Here is a 13,575-nt window from a genome sequence, read left to right as displayed (position 1 = left end):
TTGGCTTTCCAAGGTTGTCGATACTAAAGATTTCCAAAGCATCTTCTAGATTCTGATCTTTGTTATTGATTAGGTTCAATCTCAAATTTTCTGCTGGAAAATCTGTGGGATATCCTGTTTCCTGGACATATCCCATAGGTGACATGCTTGGATAGATTTTGCTGCCTCTAACTCTCTGAGGCCCTAACACTAAGGATGACATATGAGAAAATTAATGGAAGAACAATTGACTCCTACACACTGTTTTTGATTATGCTGCCATAATAAAATGCCATAAACAGAGTGATTTAGAAAGAACTGGCATTTGCTTCTTATAGTAATGGGTGGTTAGAATTCCAACATGGTGTCACAGGTTTGTTTAAGTGTCTTCTGGTGGCAGAAGAGCACAGGAGGTGACACATCCCTTCAAGCCCTTTTGTGAGGATCAGATCCATCTGAAGGGAGAGTGTTCATGGCATAATCACCACTAAAGGCTCATCTCTTATTATCATCACAACAGGAATTAAACTTCAAAACGATCTTTAGAGGGGGCACATTTGAACCATGACACATCCTGATTTCAAAATCCAGTGTCATCTCCTGCCAGTATGTGCAACCATGATGTTCTTTAATATTAGCAAGCAGAATATCAATAGAATGTCACCATGCCAGGAGCTATATGACAGCATATATCTCCACTTAAATATTGCTTTTCAAGTAGCAAGTATATAGATCTGTATTCTAGTCACATATTTTAGCAGTCCTCAATACTAGCTACCCAATAGCATTGAGTGGGGAGATTTTAAGAGATACTAGTATTGAGTGCAATTTCCAAATAATTCCTATTTATGTAGTGAGAAATGAGACTGTGCTATTTGAATTTGTTTTACACTTTCCTTAGCTGCTTACCTGAAGATATAGTGCAAAATTTAGTAAGTCTAGCCACTGAGAGCTCAGAGTAATAATTGTTGTTTTTGTCTTTAGGCCCTGATTTGTGTTAGTGCATTTACCTATTTTTCCCATTTCTAGAGGTGGGAAATAACAAAGATGTGAGAGAGGACATCTAGACCAATGCTTCATTAAAAAGAACAGGAGTATTAAAATAGAGTAGAGATAAACTTGATACAGAGTATTAAATAAAGAGAACTGTTGAGATCACTTCAAGGATGAGAATGATTAATTTTAAAAAAACAATAAAGTTTTCAGGGCCTTAGAAAACTGATAATGCTTAGATCATTTTGCAATGCTGTTACAACTACTGGCGTGGCCATTACTCATTTTGTTATTCTAGATTTTCTCTGAAGAATAATCCACTGTTGTCTTTTGGGAGCACTGGGACAGTTCCCATACCAGGATCTGCCCTAGACCATAATCATATAGCATCTGAGGATCTGCTTCTGGAAATGTCTTGTTACTTCAACCACAAGCCCAAAGATAAACTGAGACTGCAGGTAGTTTGACAGCCTCACGGACTCCCATATGTCTTAAAGTTTAAAATCTCAGTCTATTTAATAAGGCCTTATTTTCTTGACATTTTGTCCAATGACAATCCAAGCCTATTGTGGGGAAGGGATTGTTCCCTAGTGTAGTCGCCATCCATCTAAAAAATACACTGTTAGGGAACTTTGACACTGCATTGATATCCTACATGTAACTTACACAAACCTAAGTGAGATAACCAACTAAGCCCTTAGGCTATATGATATAGGCTATTATTCCAAGGCTGCAAACATACACATTTTGTTATCATTCTGAATACTGTAGACAGTTGTAACACAATGGTAATTATTTTGTATCTAATCACATCTAAACATAGGAAAGGTACATTTAAAATACTAAGGATCTTTCAGCTTCATTATGTTCTATGGGATCACCACTGTATATTCAGTGTGTCACTGACCAGTATGTCATTGTGTGGCATATGACTGTAGTAGAAAATTTCAAATTTCAATCCAAAAATCTAAAAGCTGAGAAATACCATACATATTTCCTTTGATTTCTGTTATCACTCCATGAAACATACTAATGTATTCAAAATTAGTTCCACAAAAGGGAAGAGAAAATATAGCAACATAAGCAACAAACACAATTACCATTCCAAAAGCTTATCTTAATGCACATTTAGTTTTTGGTACATATTGAAGTTGGTGGAAGATATTCCAGGCAATAAAGGAAATACTGAAATATTAGAAGAGGAAGTAATGACTTCAGTTATGAGATTGGCTTGTGCTAAAATCTAAAGATCTGATTTGTGTCCACAATTGTACATAATACTAAAATTAAGTCTCAGCTGAGTGGTGGAATATACAATACAGTATAAAATTCTTTTTTCTATTCTTCCATGTTTAATAGAGGGCTGTTGTAGACACAGGAAATGTTTTAGCATCACTGGAAAAGTTAGTAAAGCTGTTAATGGTCATGGATAAATTATAATTGAAACCATATAGAATATTAATACTCACCTAGGAAACCTGGGCTCCTATGTTTGATAAAACTTAATATCATCACTGATCAAATTGATTAAGATATTACAGAATTACATGAATTGCATTTCACTTTTCAAATACTAATAATTTCTAGTATTAAAGGTAAGATATAGAGTTATCATTTTTAAAAATGTTCAGAGCATCAGTGATTTTTAAATCCAATATTTTACCTATACAGGCTGTATACCTTGTGTTCCTTATGTAGGTGGAGAAATAATGAAATATCATCCAATTTTTCAATGTCTATTTTAAGTTAAGGCACTGCATGATCTGATATGGAATGTTGACCTAGAAAAAAACAAAGAGAGCCTTGGTTTTATTGTTTTACCCTTTCTTTGTTTCAGAAATCACTTGATAAGTCTGCAGTAAGACATGTTAACCTTTTTCCTCTCTCCGTAGTGTGTCTAGTGATAGAGCAGAATGTGGTGCTTCCAATCAAGGATGAGCAATGTACTTCACCTTCGACTTGAGTAGCCTTGATTGTTTGGCTGCACACCTGCACTTAGAAAAAATATACTTGAACAATGTTAACATTCTTTTCTTTCCTAAAAAATGAGTGAAATAATCAAGGTGGATATATTGTTGGAATGTCTGTCAGTGGTGTGTGTGTGTGTGTGTGTGTGTGTGTGTGTGTGTGTTGTTAGAGGCCTCTAAGCACTCCAAGAGCCCTTAGGAATTATGTTTTACAATTTAATGTACTTATTACAGAATACTGCAAGTGGAAGTTATAGAATATCATTAAAAATCTTTGCTACTCTGGTGTGAAAAACTATGTGTAACTAAGAATAAAAATGTATAATTGATATTGTGAAACAGGAAGAAAATGTCCAAAGGCATAGGGGAAGTAGAAGGGGTAGGGGAAAGAAAAGAAGGGAAAAGAAAAAAATATGAGAATAGGAAAAGCATGGAAACAAAGTCCTTGTAAATAGGGAAGGGTGGAGAGGGTGAAGGGAGGGCTGGGAATGGAGAAAAAATAAGAACCAAGATACATCATGCAAGGGTACAAGATCCTAATGATGAATGTAAATGTATTGTATACCTAAAATGTACCAATAAACTAAATGGAAAAAAAAATCTTTGCTACTTGCAACACAACAATAATCCTTGCTTCATCTATATTTTTTTTAAATGTACAGGTATTTGCTTATTATTATTCTTTAAAACTTATAAATGATCTTTTAAATGTACCTGTACAATTATGTAAGGTATATTTATAATACTTGGTGTAATATTTATATCTACTACAATCTAGTTTTCAAAAAGCAATGAGATGGGGATTTAGCTCAGCAGTTCCACCACCTGCCTTGAAAGCACAAGGACCCGAGTCCAATCCCACTGTACCAAGAAACTGAATGCTCATACTACCACCTGCTTCTCAAGAAAGACACTGCACAGTCCTCTGAGTGCCATCAATGTTGACAGACAATAAGGGCAAAGCCAGGTTCCACATACTGGTCACATTTAGTTTCGACCCATCAATGTCCACAGAGAATGCTGGCCCATGGTGTGATGTTACAACAGAATGTTCTTCATCATGCAACTTTATTGAGAGCTCTCACTTAGCCATGTCAGGTTTAATAACAGGAACTCTTGAATGTCCTTGGAAATGTGCTCCTCACTGGGATGCCACAAATAATGATCACGCTATTGCCAATAACTGGTTTCTCTCACTCTCTGTTAACATGTGACCTTTAAAGCCATCGGGATACACATCAGAGAGAAATTTAGTGTTGAAATCTCCTTTTACAAAACGTGAGTTGATTATCACCTCTTGTAGTAATGCAACGTTATGCGTAACACCTCGGAAAACATAATTATCCAGTGTAGCTTCCATTCTCTTCAGTTCTTCAATTCTATCAGAGCCATATGGGATTAATTTGGAAATCATGGGATCATAATAAATGCTGGTGTCACTTTCTGGCTGGATGCCACTGTCAACACGGACACCAGGCAGATGTATAGGTTCTTAAAATTGAGACAATCTCCCAACAGACCGTAAACCAAAAGACTTGTAGGGATCCTCAGTATAAACTCGACATTCCACTGCCCAGTCATTGATGGGAATATCAGCCTGTGTGTGCCTCAGAGGATAACCCTTAGCAACAGGGATCATTTCTTGGACTAGGTCCAGGCCAGTAATGTATTCTGTGACCAGATACTCAACCTGGAGTCTCGTATTCATTTCCAGAAAATAAAAATTCTTCTTGGAGTCTACAAGAAACTCCACAGTTCCTGAAGAGGAGTACTTTACTGCTTTGGCACATGCTACAGCTTGTTCTCCCATAGCTCTTTGAGTCTCAGTATCTAAAAAAAATGCTTGATGCTTCCTCCACTACCTTCTGATTTCTTCTCTGAATTGAGAATTCTTTTTCATTAAGCCACAAAGCATTTCCATGTTTGGCACTTAAAATCTGAATTTCTATATGACAGGGGTTATCAATAATTTTTTTTTATTAGTACTCTGTCATCGCCAAAGCTAGAAGCAGCTTCTTGAGATGAAAACCTAAAATCATCCCTGGTCTCTTCATCAACCCAAGTGATGCACATGCCTTTCCCACCACCACCTGCTGAGGCGTTGATCATGACAGGGTAGCCAATTTCCCTCCCAATTCTGATGGCTTCATCTGCATCCTTTACTGCCCCATCAAATCCAGGGATTATGTTAACCTTCACTTTCTTGGCCAAAAATTTGCTTTCAATCTTGTCACCCATGGCTTGAATAGCATGTGTGTTAGGTCCAATGAAGGTGACAACTTCTGTCGCCAAACACCTGGAAAATTCTTTGTTTTCTGAAAGGAATCCATAACCTGGATGTACATCTTGGGCCCTAGTTTTCTTAATGGTTTCCATGATGGTATCCATGTTGAGGTAGCTTTTACTGGTGGGAGGTGGGCCAACACAGATGACCTCATCTGCCATTTTCAAGTGAACAGAACTAGTATCAACATCACTGAGGATGGCAATCATCTTAATCCCCATCTTCTTCCAAGTTTTAATAACCCTACATGCAATTTCTACTCTACTACCAACAAGGATATTATCAAAAGTAGATGTGAGAGTGGAAATTCCCTTTGCATTCCCCTGCCCCTTCTTGAACTCTGGTCACTCCCTCTGGGCCATTTTTGTAAGAGCAAATTCTTAACTTGGCTTTGTATTTCTCCATTTTCTCTTCCATGGCTCTAGGCTTTTAAGATGACATTCCAAACCTGCCTGTGCCTCACCTCTCCCGCCTTCAGTGCCCACACCAGCCCGCAGCTGTAGAGAAGCCCTCGAGGTCAAGGATTAAGCTCTTACTTCATCTTTAAAAAAATTATTGCAGCAATTTATTTTCTACTGTCCAATTAGATTTATTATCCAGTTTTCTTGGTCTCAAAGTACCCCTCAGGAGACTGACTGGATCACAACAGGACAGATGAGTTTCCCACTGGGTTTAGCCAACAAAAGACACTGGTAGGAGACAAAAAGGGCTGGGCATCATGTCTCTCTCAAGCAGTGGGGACAAGATGTGTGTCCCACATGAGAATGTCAGTGTACTCACATTCATGACCCCAGACCTCAGCCTGGCTTGTGGAACACCTGGAAGCCTTGAATTTTCAAGCACAGATACTCTTCTTCAACCACTAGAGTTCTCATTCAGCAATCTTTGTTGGTTCTCCTAACCTAGCCCATACATCTATCAATTGTCTGTTTACTAGAAAAGGCCCCTGCGCTTCTCTCTGATTTTTCCAAACATGGTCTCTCTTTGTAGTCCAGGCTGGCCTCCAATGTTCTCTGTAGCCCAGGCTGCCCTTGAACTTCTCATTCTTCTGTCTCAGTCTTACAAGTGTTAGGATTCTAGGTATGTGCCACACCTTGCTGTAAAAGTCACTCTTACTCTGTCTTACTCTTCTGGAGGCTGGACTGAAGCAACGTCGTCACAAGGCTCTGGAGATATAACCCAAAGGATTATTATTCAAGTTACAAAATAGGAAGAAGTCTGAATTATTCTGTATAATCAAATCAACAAACAAAACCAAACAAAATTCCTATATTTCTCATTCTTCTGTCCAAAGAAAGTGTATGTGTTGAATTTCTGTGATATTTGCCTTAGAAAATAGAAGCCGGTTTTTAAGTACCAAAGGAAAAAAATGTAAAAAGATGATAACATTATTAATCATTTAGGTGATTTTTTTCCAATTGTAGGCTATAATCTTTATTAAATAAAGTAGATTGCCCAAACTAGCGTTTTTAAAAAGGAATAAGAGACAAAATAGGCATGCTAATTATAATAGAATAAAATTGTCACAATAAGAATAGAATAAAGACTTTTTTACCTGGCTATTAATATATTGGAACTATACATGTGCTTATGAATTTAGGTACAATGAAAATATATCTCCAACTTCAATTTACATTTTTTTAATTTTGAAAATTTCTATTATAAAATACAAGTCCAAGTCTTTCTTCCCTCAGAAGTGGTCTTGTTCACAAAAGTTGGATTTGTATGGACTGCACTATGCTTGTGTCTGCTAAGATTGAAAGAGCCATTATTTTAGGATTTTGATGCAAAACAAAGAAAACAACAAGGGGTGGAAAAGCAATGTGAGAAAGAAATGATTTTTTGCTCAATGCTTGCTGTGTAGAATATCAATGAGACTTTAATAAGCTTGGAATCTCTTGGAGCTTCAAGGAAAAGCATATGTAAATATACATATATACATATTTGAACATTTGTTTTTCTTCAGAAACTGAGCAGAAAATTACTTAATTTTCAAGTCTTGGGAAACATACTTTTTAAATATAGATATGTCTTCATGTTTTATGGTAGAAAGCATAGGTAGCGTGAATGAGAGCCCCGGTTCATTCTTCAGGACATGCACAGCACATACACACTAGTCACATTTTACAGTAGCTTGCATTTAAATTTAGTGAGGTAAGCTACTGTAACATCTATAGCCAAACAAAACCAACTTGCATAATGTTCACTATTAAGTGAAAATATCACATAACAACATATAAAATAGCCTTGTAACTTTTTTAGTTTATCAACTTGCTTTTTTAATAATCTGTGTGATTGTGTGCAAATTTTAAACTGTGAATGCCTCCTTTTTTCCTTAGGAAGAAGATACTAGCATATTCTAATGTATTAATTATCTCAGGTACGTTCCAGACCAGTTGTGCTACTTCAATCACAATGAAAACCTCCAGTGCTTTATTTTCTCTGATTCTGTAGAGGGAGATTGGTGGTATGTAGATAGGTTTCTCATAAAAACTGAACAATAGAAAGTGATCTGAATAATTTAATGAAAATTTTACTTATAGGAAATACCATATTCCCTGATAGTTTACAAATTAGCTACAAACAGTTCTTTTACAGAAAACAAAATTAAATTAAAAATAAATCCATTAAGTGTGTTTTATCATGTAACGTATATAAATATATGCACACATATAGGTACAACTGGTCACTGACATTGGCCTGACTTAAAATTTTCTCAACTTAGAATGGTGTGAATTCAATACATACTCATTAGAAACCATAGCTCTAATTTAGAATTTTGATTCTTTCTCAGGCTGATGGTGACAGTAGGATTCTTGTTTGTTTGTTTGTTTGTACTGGGGATGGAACTGGGGACCTTGCACTTGCCCGGCCGGTGCTGGAACCACTGAACTAGATGCCTGGCCCAGGATTCTTATGATTCTGGAGAGCACCAACAAGTTTCAGCTCTCAGGTCACCTTTCTTTCACAAGAATAAACAACAGATACTCTCCAGTGTCCTGTGCTATTAACCTATGATGTTCAGTTATACTCCTTGTATTTTGACTTATAATATTATTTCAACCTGTAGTGGGTTTATCAGAATATAACCTCATGGCAAGTCAACAGAACTTCCCTTGTTGAAGTATATCAACTATGTTTTGAATCCCTTTTAAACATATAAGAAAATCAAGATTAAATATGTACAGCATAGCAGGGTCCCCGGCTATGCAGAACATGCTGATCCAGCCCACGGCAGCAATCCACTGGACAGCCCCCTCCCCACCCCACCCCCACTCCTCTGGCCTCTTGGTTGTACTGCCATCTGGTCCCACACTACAAAGACACAGGACACCAGACTACTGGACAACTACCACTGTACAGGGTAAGTTGGAACCATCATCACCTCCCATGGCAACCGGGACTATCTTCAGGGGAAGGGGAGCTGGAACCTGTAGTACAACCCTGCAGAGTTCAACCCTACAGGAGGACAGGGAACTCAACTTGGGACTTGCAGCCAGAAATCTGCCTGAATCTCACCAGTCTGCTACTGGCTTGCTGAGACTCATTGAATTACATCTGCACACTGCTACCCACATTGTCTATTGTGACAACAGAGACATACCCTGAAAGAGGCCCTTCATTTTCAATTTGATTTTTTATTTCCAAAATTAGTATTATTGGTTTGTTTTTTTAACTTGTTTCTTTTCTTTTTCTCCTCTTATCTTTAATTTTTTCCTACTCTTTGCAAGTTTTTGTTTTGCTCTCCCTTTTTTCTTTTTACCTTTTTTTCTTTCTTCTTCTTTCTTTTCTCTTTCCTTTCTCTCTCTCTTACACTCACTCTCTTCCTATCCCATATTGTTCATCTCCCTTTTTGTTGCTGTTCTGGCCCTCAATTGGAGTTCTTTATTTTTCTATTATTCTCTTTTCCCTTCTCACCTGTGTCCTCTGGCCTCGCTGCTAACCTTCCCCCTATCCTCCTACCTATCTGTCCCTCCCTCCCCAACTCCTTATAACTCCCCATCCTGAAGGGTAAAGTTGTTATATTGAAGAGTTTATTCACTATAAGCATATGTTGGGTTGGTCCTTGATCTTGATTTAATTCACACAGTTAAAGGTGTTAGATTAATAACTACCACAAAATGTAATTTTCTAAGATGTACTTGATACAATTGTGTTGCTCATTGTATCACTTGGGCTAAGGTGTTGATATTGATCTAGTCAGTGATCCTTCCTGGTATAATGAAAATGAGATAGCCTCAGAATCATTAGAGACTCAAAACTTAAAGACCAGATATATCTGGAAAGCACCTCTGAGAAGCAATCATTCCATAAGGGTTCTAATTACAAGCAACAAAGATACTTACAATAAGCAATTTCAAAGTATCAACCCAGGAGTTAAAACAAGGACAATACCAAAAACAAAAATTAGAAGACATTTAAGCAAGGCACAAACTCAGACTTCAACCCTAGCAAGGGTAAACCCTGGGGGAAATGAGGTGGAAAAGTCTGATAACCAACCACCTGGACATCCTAAACTGATAGCACAGGAAGTAACAAAACAGACGAATGAGGCCCCAGAAAAATTCAAAACAGAAATAATCTCCCAGATATCTACAGAGATGATGATCAGAGTGAAAGACATGATTAGAAGCTCTAGAACAGAAACAGATAAAAAAAAAATAGACGAGCACAGAAAAATGCTAGAAGCCATGAATACCCAGCATAAGAAAGAAATGGAAACAATGATCCCCCAACATAAAAAGAAATGGAATCCATGAAACAGATTCAAACAGATACTCAGGAGATTAAAAACTCCACTGAAAGCGTCCACAGCAGATTAAGGGAATCTGAAGATAGAATATCAGATATACAAGACAGGATCGTGGTTAAAGACCATGAAAACAGAGATTTCTTAAAAATAGTAAGGGACCAAGAGAAATCAATCCAAAAGCAGCTAGACAACAGAAAGAAGAATAACATAAGACTGGTAGGAGTCCATGAAAAAACAGGAGAAAGCACAATTGACACACAAAAAACTGTTCACAGAAGTAATAGTGGAAAACTTCCCAGAAGGTGGTAGAGAATTGGACATACAGATAAGTGAGGCATATAGAACTCCAACTAGCCATGATCAAAAAAAATCTACAGCTAGACAAATAATAGTCAAGATCCCAGAAACCCAACAGAAGAACAAAATCCTACAAGCAGTTAGAGAAAAGAAACAAATCACATACAAAGGAAAGCCCATCAGAATCACAGCAGACTTCTCAACACAAACCCTCAAGTCAAGGAGAGCCTGGAGCAAAGTATTTCAATCCCTAAAAGAAAATAACTTCCAACCTAGACTGATTTATCCTGCAAAATTATCTTTCAAAATCAATGGGGATATTAGATACTTCCACAACAAAGAACACCTGAGAAATTTCATGAACACCAAACCAGCACTACAAGCAATTCTAAACAATATCCTAGAAAAAAACAATGCAGGCCACAACTTCATGAGGTACAACAGAGGAAAAACACCAGGCAAGGTAAAACACTAAAGGGAAATGGGGGGAAAAAAGAAATAAAAGAGTCAACAAAAGTAAAACATCATAACAAGGATAAATCAATATCTATCAATTATAACCATCAATATTAATGGCCTGAATTCACCTATCAAAAGATATAGACTGGCAGAATCAATTATGAAGCAAAACCCAACAATATGCTGTATAAAAGAAGCATACCTAACTCAAAAAGAAACTCATAGCCTAAAAGTAAAAGGATGGAAAACAGTTCTCCATGCCACAGGAACCCAGAAAAAATCAGGGGTAGCAATCTTATTTGCAGACAAAGTAGATTTCAAAACAAAACTAATTAAGAGAGACAAAGATGGTCACTACATCCTTGTGAAGGGAACAATCCAAGAGGAGAGATGGCAGTCCTAAATATATGTGCACCAAATATGAATGCCCCCAACTATACAAAACAAATTTTAATGAACATGAAAAAAACAAATAAACAGTAACACAATTGTAGTGGGGGAACCTCAATACCCCACTATCAAAAAATAGACAGATCATCTAGACAAAAAGCTAACAAGGAAATTCTAGAACCGAACCAAGTTATTGAACAAATGAATTTAATAGATATTTACAGAGTGTCCCACACCACAAAATCAGAATACACATTCTTTTCAGCTGCACATGGGTCATTCTCCAGAATAGACCACATGCTAGCTCATAGGACATGTCTAAGTAAATGTAAAAGAATTGAAGTTATCCCATGTATATTATTAGACCATAGTGCAATAAAATTGGAGATCAATACCATAAGAAACCACAAAACCCCCACAAACACTTGGAAACTGGATAACACCCTCTTGAACAACCAATGGGTTACAGAAGAAATTAAAGAAGAAATTAAACCATTTCTACAAGTAAATGAAAATGCCAGTACAACATACAAGAATCTATGGGACACAGTGAAAGCAGTTCTACTTGGGAAATTCATAGCAGTGAATGCCCATACTAGGAAAACAGAGAAAACTCAGAGAAATAACCTAATGCAGAACATTAAGCTACTAGAAAAAGAAGAGAATAACAAATCTAGAGCTCATACAAGAGAGGAAATTATAAAGATCAGAGCAGAAATCAATGTAATGGAGACTAAGAGAACAATACAAAAAAATCAATGAATCAAAGAGTTGGTTTTTGGAAAGAATAAACAAAATCGATAAACCTTTAGCCAACCTTATCAAAAAAAGGAAAGAAAAGGTGCAAATACATGCAATTAAGAATGAAAAAGGTGAAGTCACAACAGATCCAACAGAAATCCAGAGGATCATCAATACCTCCTTCAAGAAACTGTACTCCAATAAAATGGAAAACACAGAAGAAATGGGCAGATTCCTAGACACATTTGAATTGCCAAAGTTAAATGAAGAAGATATAGAAATTCTAAACACCCCAATTACAATGACTGAAATTCAAAATGTAATAAAAAATTTACCAACAAAGAAAAGCCCAGGTCCTGATGGATTCACTGCTGAATTCTACAAGACATTTAAAAAAGAACTATTGCCATTACTCTTTAAACTCATCAAGGAAATTGAAAGGGAAGAAATACTTCCAAATTCATTCCTGGAAGCAAGTGTTACTATGATTCCAAAACCAGGGAAAGACCCAACCCAATAAGAGAACTACAGGCCAATTTCCCTAATGAACATAGATGCAAAAATCCTCAACAAGTTACTGGCAAACAGAATACAGAGGGTCATCAAGAAGATCATATACCCTGACCAAGTCGGGTTTATCCCAGGGATGTAAGAATGATTCAGCATTCGTAAATCAATAAATGTAATACACTATATTAATAGAGTCAACGACAAAAACCATATGATCATCTCAATAGATACAGAAAAGTCATTCGACAAAATCCAACACCCATTCATGATAAAAGCCCTACAGAAAATTGGAGTAAAAGGTCTTTATCTCAACCTGATTAAGGCTATCTATGAAAAACCAACAGCCAACATCATACTAAATGATCAAAAACGGAAAATTTTCATGCTAAAATCAGGAACAAGACAAGTACGCCAAGTGGTGATACTTGTTCAATATAGTTCTGGAAACATTAGCCACACTCCTGTTCAATATAGTTCTGGAAACATTAGCCACGGCATTTAGAAAAGAGAAAGAAATAAAAGGAATAAAGATAGAAAGGAAGAAGTTAAACTGTCATTATTTGCTGATGATACGATACTTTACATAGAAGACCCAAAAATCTCTGTCAAAAATCTTCTTGACCTAATTGACAGATTCAGCAGAGTAGCTGGATACAAAGTCAACACTCAAAAAACAATAACCTTCTTGTACACAAATAACAGACTTACTGAGAGAGAAATCAGGGAAACAATTCCTTTTACAAGAGGATCCAAAAAAATGAAATATCTAGGAATCACCATAACAAAGGAAGCAAAAGACCTCTGCACTGAAAACTACAGCACTCTGAAAAAAGAGATCAAAGAGGATACAAGAAAATGGAAAGACATCTCTTGCTCCTGGGTAGAAAGAACCAATATAGTGAAAATGGCCATACTTCCAAAAGTACTATATAGATTCAATGCAATGCCATTTGAAATTCCAACAATATACTTCACAGAACTACAGAAAGCAATCCAAAAATTCATTTGGAACCATAAGGGACCTAGAATAGCTAAAGCAATTCTAAGCAACAGAGACATGCCTGGGGATATCACAATTCCCAGCCTGAAACTATACTACAAAGTTACTGTGATAAAATCAGCATGGTACTGGCAAAAGAACAGGCCTGAAGATCAGTGGAATAGATTAGAAGATGCAGAAACAACTCCAGACATACTCAGCC

At 36.7% G+C, this 13,575-nt stretch overlaps 1 pseudogene; it reads right to left on the bottom strand.

Annotated features, from left to right (window-relative positions):
• Positions 1 to 4,324: 4,324 nt before the first annotated feature.
• LOC101723523 (propionyl-CoA carboxylase alpha chain, mitochondrial pseudogene) overlaps positions 4,325 to 13,575 on the bottom strand; it is a 192,625-nt pseudogene continuing 183,374 nt past the window's right edge.

This window comes from Heterocephalus glaber, unplaced genomic scaffold (assembly GCF_053883595.1).
Source record: "Heterocephalus glaber isolate CG9 unplaced genomic scaffold, H.glaber_assembly_v1.0 deba00001481, whole genome shotgun sequence".
In the NCBI taxonomy this organism is placed as follows: Eukaryota; Metazoa; Chordata; class Mammalia; order Rodentia; family Bathyergidae; genus Heterocephalus; species Heterocephalus glaber.
The sequence above is the reverse complement of the archived record's forward strand: the minus strand, read 5'-3'. Positions and strand labels throughout refer to the sequence as shown.